We start from the raw sequence: 7,047 nt of genomic DNA, 5'->3' as shown, positions 1-7,047 counted from the left end.
AACTAGAACGTGGGTTAAATTTTTAAATGTTCAAAAGTGAGGTCATTTCATGGGGGACTGAGCAGAGAAGAGAAAGTCAGACTCCAAGGGGAAAAGAGAAATGGGAGAAGCTGTTAAAGGCTGAACAAGCAGAGAGCACCACAGGAGCCAGGGGTGGGAGCCCTTTCAGAACGGTCAGCAGCCCTGGCAGGAAGGGGTCCGGAGCTCAAAAGGCAAACTGCTCAGTGGCAAGAAGGAAATAACCACAGAAAGGGAAGTTCTCTGTGCTTGCCTGGAGGACCACACGACAGCTCATCAGACATGTCCGTGTCCACTTGGTGATACCGTAGTTACAGTTAAAAGATGTAATGATGTCAGTGTAGGGAAATAGAGTGTTTTCTTAAGACGAATAGCACTTTATAGCCTTCTTAGGGGATCAGTTTACTTAGCTCTGACTTTTGGGAACTAGTAAGAAGAGTAAATTAACTCATTTTGAGCATCTTTGAATAGATTTCATAATTTTGGCATCCCTCTGGGTAGGTTTCATGTGAGCAGTCCACTGAAGGTTAGTGGAAAGAATGGAGTTTGGAAACAGGCAAAACCGAGTTTGGATATTTTGGATTCTGGCTCTTCCTGTTCTGAGTCATGCGAACTTCCATATTTTGGTGTTTATTGGCCCTGTCCCTAAATAATAGCCACAGTTTGGAACTTGATATTTTAGTTTCTATACATTTACTGATTTCCACCTTAAAAGAAGAGCATTTAGTCCTTTTCCTTCCTTATCTTACCACACATATATGTCCTTGTCATTCCCAACCCTCCAATCCTCCCGCAATAGTGATAGCATCTTGTTTAGATGCATAGTCAGTGTTTTCATGATCATGGCAGTGCAAATGCCATCCACAGCGTGGCCATGCCATTTCAGTTACTTTTTCCTTTCCTGAATTTTCTGTTTTCCCTGAAGTTAATAGCATCGTGCTCTTTCATTTGCTTGATGTTCTGGGTTGTTTTCATGGACTCAGGCAAACTCTTCATCATTGTCTGGATATCCTCTCTGGACGCTTAGACAAATCAGCCAGCCAACAGTTTTATCTTTCTAAAAAGTTTCTCCCAAGCCTCTGTCCTCCAGCCTGAGCTGCTTGCCCTCGAAACCTGTTTGACAGGTTCGTCCTTCACTACCATCCAGAAATCCCCCTTGTCGCCTCCTCTGCTAGACCTGTTGTTTCTATATCTTATTTCTTTCCCCTTTTCTTACTCCCTTGCTTTGCCAGGACCTTCTGTGGCTTTCTGGGAGGTAAATTTTTTTTGAGAACTTTTCTGAAAATGCTTATTCTACCCACACCCTTGGTGGGGACCTGGGTAGAATATAATAGAGTTTTAAGTGATGTTAGTAATTGATTGCAATGATTTTACGTGAGAATATTGAAGTCATTCTTGTCCCACGGCCTTATTTTAGACCCCAGGGTTGCTACTGACAAGTCTGATGTCATTCTGGGACTTGATCCTCTAGACAGGTTCCAGTTGGTTCTCTCTGACAACAGCTGGAAACTTCTCTCTGTTTCTAGTGTTCTGAAATGGCAACATGATGCCCCTTTACTTCCTAGCCAATGTGCTAAGGACTCAGTGACCCCTTTAAATATGGAAATCATGTCCCTCAGCTCCCTGAAATTTTCTGAAATCACATCACTAATGGTTTTCTCTCTTTTGCTTTCTCAGTTCTATCTGCCGGAAATGTCTATTATTCAGATTTTGAATCTCCTCGATGAATCCTGTGTCTTGGCTTTTTTTTCCTTGTCCAATTTTCCATCTCTGTCATTTTTCTCTACCTTCCGAGAAGTCACCTTATCTTCTAGCTCTTTTTTTTCCCTCTCTGACTTTTTTTTATTAAACACTAGAGGCCTGGTGCACGAATTTGTGCACCGGTGGGGTCCCTTGGCCTGGCCTGCCAAGATCTGGCTGAAACCGGCTCTCCAACATCTCCCAGCTTACAAGAGGGTGACAAACCCTGGAATCGGGCTCCCTCCTCTCTGGTTCCAGGTGTGTCACCCAAGAACCAAAACTGCCAAGTCACTGCAGCTTGGCAGCTCCTGCATTAATCATCTGCCCCCTGGTGGTCAGTGTGTGTCACAGCTACTGGCTGGTTAGCCAGTGGCTTAGGCTTTTATATATATAGATAGGGTTCCAGCCTGCTTTGATGGAACCTGTTTTCTCTCTTATCTCTCTAAGGATATAAAGTATGGTTCTCTTGAACTTTTTCTTTGTTTTGTTATTTTCCCTTTTTGTTTTCTGCCCTGCTTCTCTCTGGCCATCTATTGGGTCCTCGCTTGCCTCACCTTTTCTGGAGGAACGAGGGTACCCTTCCTGGGCTCTACAGCACACAGTATCTTGTGTCTTGTTGGCATCTATGGAAACACTTTCATTTCAGCATTTTATGACCTTCAGCTTTTAGACTGATCATCACTCCTCTGCCTGCATGTCATCTTTTAAAACTTTATTATTCTCTCAGTCTCTTGTAATCATCTCTCCTCTTCCCTTCTCTATATTTTTGTAAATATATATATATTTGTTTCTTTATTTTAGAGGAATTTGAAGAGGGGAATGCATGAGTTCCATCTGACTTCATTTAACTAGAAATCCTCTTCATGGATTAGTTAATTAAATTAATTGAAATTAGCCAGTACCATAATAGCATTAAAACCATCACTATTTATAATTGTGTAGACTCCTTGAGGTTTCACAATATTTTTTTTACATGTTTTGTTGTACTTTCTGCTTTTATAGGGAATGTTGATATTCAGGGTTATGTATTGTTCCTGCTTTCCTTTGTTGCCAGCATTTCAAGCTTCCAAATAGATCTCTACTTATTTCAATAACTACCCGAGGCAGTGACTTTGATATTGTCATATGGGCACTGTCTGTGGTGTGTTCTTTGAGAATGCCTTCAGAGCTTACTGCATGGTTCTTCTGTCAGTAGATATTTTTGCAGATTTGTTTTATTTTTCTTTTTAAACCAAGATTTGTAGGTTAGCACCTTTGCCATTTCAGTTCATCTTATTTTTCTATTAAATGTGCACAGGCTACGCGCAAAAGGGCTAGAATGTGAAACAAGAGGAGAGACAGGGAGCACCGGGGAGGATCGAGTACATATTTGCATGCGATGCCCAAAGCCAGCCATGAGTGCTTGGCTCACCAGCACCTCTGTCTGTAAGACACACATCACATAGGATATATACTAGTACACAGTTCTGGTGTCTTGTAGGGTTTCCTGTCAGCCATGGAGTGCTACTATTCCACGGAAAGTAGTATTACCCTTTCTATAAGAGACATTATACAACAGCAGCACATCAGATGTCTAGACAACAGATAATGAGGGAGAAAAAAAATCTTCCTTATAGGTATCGACTGCCTAGTTAATCATTAACAAAAATTACTACCCAACATGTCTGGTATAAGGAAGCCAATACTCTATAAATATAATACCTTTACAAGGATTTCATGACTACTGTGATAAGCAGAAGAGGGAATTTAGCAATAAAGTAATATATAGGTGACAACATGTAAAAGACACTTTATCGATGTAACAACCAGTAACAATAGTACTAATAAAACAACCTATGTTTTATTGTCTCACCATAAAAATACTGATTTGGAAATCTATTTAGACAATTTGTCGAACATCGATCAATGACAGCCCATCCGGCACTAATATTCTATCTTGGGTTCTTAATTGCATTTTCTTTGTGACATGTTTCCTGCTGCACAATCCATTGCTTCCAATTTTGTAGGAAGGGTATTCTGTCTTGCTGCTGTTGGACAGACGGAAGCCCCAGAGGCTCCAACCTGTGACCTGCTTCACTCCCCCACTCTTTCTGGGGACGCACTCAGGTGTGGCCATTATTTTAACGGTGCTGATCCTCACAACACTACCCCCCTTTCAGTCATGCTTGAGTCATTGTGTCCACTCCTGAGCCCTGCATTTAAAGAAAAGCATGAACACATGTGAATGTATCTGGAGGGAGGTGATTAAATTGAGTTTTCTAAGCCAGGTCCCAGAAGAAATGGCTGGAGGAGTTTTGTATATTTATGTTTCCTGGAGTAAGAAACAAAAAAGGATTAAGGACCACTGTCTTCAATAATTGGAAAACCTGTCATGTAAATGAGAGAACAGATTTGTTATGAATTGTTCCAGAAGGCTCTACTAGAACCAACCTGTGCAGGTTATGAAGAGATATACTCAGACATTCTCTGATGAAGAACAGAGTTGAAACCTTGCTCATTTGCCTGCAGTGCCTGGCACAGGGCCTGGGTCACATTCTGGCTTAATGGATGTTTATTGATTGGATTGACTTGGCTTGAATTGAAAGAATAAACCTCTCACAGTGAAAATAGACTGTGGTTTGAAGTAAAACTGGCCAATCTGTCAACAAATACTTATTGATGAACTACTGTCCTACAGCTGGTCATCTGTAATATAAAGATATTGACATTTTAATAGTGTAGAGCCCTTCTGTGGGCCAAGCATTCTTCTAAATATTGGTTGCGTAGTAACGTATCTCCCAGCACCCTCACATGGTAGGTATTTTTTTATCCCCAGTTCGGATGTGAGGAGACTGAGGCACACACAGGTGACATAATAAGCCGTGCCACAAAACTGGTTAGTTGTCAAGCTGTGATTTGAAGCCATGCCCTTGGGCTCCAGGGTCTTTATGCTGAAGCACAGTATAGAACATATTAGCATAGTAGGCATGTCGGTGGGATAGAATTTGGGTGAAGTAACTACATCCTTAGCATCGCTGCAATAAGCTGCCTCCAGTAATGAAAGACAGGAGGATGTGCATACACAAAGGACGGACAGATTGTTGGACGCGAGTATGATCCGGTCCCATCTCTGCTCTGAGGATTGGCCGCCCAGTGGCTGTCCTTTCTCTCCCTGATGCCTCTGGCCTTCCTTTCAGTCCGGTCTTCAAGCCTCGTGACCCTCCCAAAATGCAAACCTGACCACGCCACTCCCTTCCGACCTGCCTGTGGCTTCCCAGTGTCCACCAGACAGGTCGAGTCGGATCAGGCTGATGCCAGGCACTCTGTGGTCTGCCTCCACCCGCCCCTCTCACCTCGTCGCTCACTGAGCTCTGCTTCAGACTCTGTGGTTCTGCGAGCTGGACCTGTGGATGGTCCACTGGGGAAGATGGCAGCGTTACTGTGGGAATTGAATTAAACAATCAATATGAAATGCTTACATAGCGCCCAGAATGTAATAACTGCTCAGTAAATGTTATGATTACTTCATTTATTTCTGATTATCCTGCCAAAATTGCTGCACCCCAAATATATCTCATTCCTTAGCTCTCTTACTATCCTTATAATTGCTTTGTAATAGATTGAAACATAAAGGGAACTTGTTGGCTTTTCTAAATTACAAATTCAGAGGCAGAGGCGTGCAGAAGGATCCAGTGGGAGCCTTTCCTCTTGCTTCTCGGATTCCTCCGCTGCGGCCCCTCTTGCTGCCTTGGGTTTTAGGCGGGCCTTCCTAGGGCAGCCCGCAGCTTCTAGCAGCAGAGTGAACTGTGGCTTTCTCATTCACAGTCCCTGGGAGAGAAAACATCCTTCCCCGGACCAAAGCTCCGGGTTTTGTTCTGATTCGATCACCTTTGAAGCAATCCCTGTCGCCAGAGGACCTGGACCACCTGGTGTGGCGGGTGGATGGTGATCCCCGGTAGGACATGTCCAGGTCTCACTCCTGGGACCTGTGGGCCTCGCTGGAGAAAGGGTCCCTGCTGATGCAATCAAGTTCGGGATCTAGAGATAAGCTCGTCCTGGATTATGGGAGTGGCCCTACGTCCAGTGACAAGTGTTCTTATAAACACACAGAGCAGAGGGCTCTGTGAGGCCGGGAACAGATCAGGGGCCTTCACTGGGGCTGGAGGTCGGACAGGCTGTTGAAAACTGTGTGGCTTCCTCAGAGAGGAGCAGAACAGATATCAGGGAGGCAGACGGCGCAGCCTCCACCTGCATAGCCTTTCATCCCACTTCCTGTTTGTAACCTAGAGATTTCAGTTCATCCCAGTCATGGGCTGGCAGCTGTCCGTTATGCAGCACTTCCGAGGTTACAGTGTTAATTACTACAACAAGGAAAACTTGGTTATTTCATTATACTTGTTAGCCCCCTTGCTTCATATGATATATTCTCTGCTGATAACTCCTACGAGTCATCTGAGACATAAGGATGCAACTTACCATTTTCTTGTATCGCTATGGCTTGTCCCAGGACTCCAAAAAGGACTCCCTCTGTCTTCCTAGGGCCCTTGAATAAAACAGAATTCATGTTGGGTACTGACGTGTTACTCAGTGTGGTCCTGGTGATTCCCGACTGGTGGATAATGCATGTTACACATTCTTACAATTGCTTAAACAGGAGTAAACTCAACGGTATTGTTGTATCATCCACATGCGACACATTGGAATCTTTTAACACTTTAAAATTGTAGAATGTGGAGCAAGTAACAGTGAGGGTTGAGATGAGCAATCCATTGAACAATAATCTCTATGGGTGTTTCTTTTCCTTTCTCTAACACAAACAAATGTTTGCAGAGGGCCTTTGCTTTTAGTCTTATGCGGTCTTCAAAGATCTATTTTTGTTCTTCTTTAATGACTCCACCTTGAACACTGCAATGTAAAATGAGAGTTTAAAACTTTTTCTAAAACAAAGATTATAAGGGCAAAGCCGTGTCTTGTTAAAATTTTTAAATTATAATTAACTTTTCATTATAACAGCTGAAAGGAGAAGGTACCTGTTCAATAAATTATACAGGAAATCAAAGCAACAATATGTGTAAGGAAACACCTATAAATTAGTGTCTGGCAAAGGAATGTGGCTTTCTCTTCTGGACGGTAAATTACGTCTACTGTTTGAGCTATTACAGGAATAGAACATGGAACACTGTACGTGAGAAACCATGTGGAAAAATTTGAAAAGATCAGCATTATTCTTACCTGTTCATAGCAATATGACAAACTCTCTTTTCTTAAACGTTCCTTTGTAATAGTATTGTACGATATTAGTTTTCTTTG

Source organism: Myotis myotis, unplaced genomic scaffold (genome assembly GCF_014108235.1).
Source record: "Myotis myotis isolate mMyoMyo1 unplaced genomic scaffold, mMyoMyo1.p scaffold_m19_p_9, whole genome shotgun sequence".
Classification (NCBI taxonomy): domain Eukaryota; kingdom Metazoa; phylum Chordata; class Mammalia; order Chiroptera; family Vespertilionidae; genus Myotis; species Myotis myotis.
The sequence above is the reverse complement of the archived record's forward strand: the minus strand, read 5'-3'. Positions refer to the sequence as shown.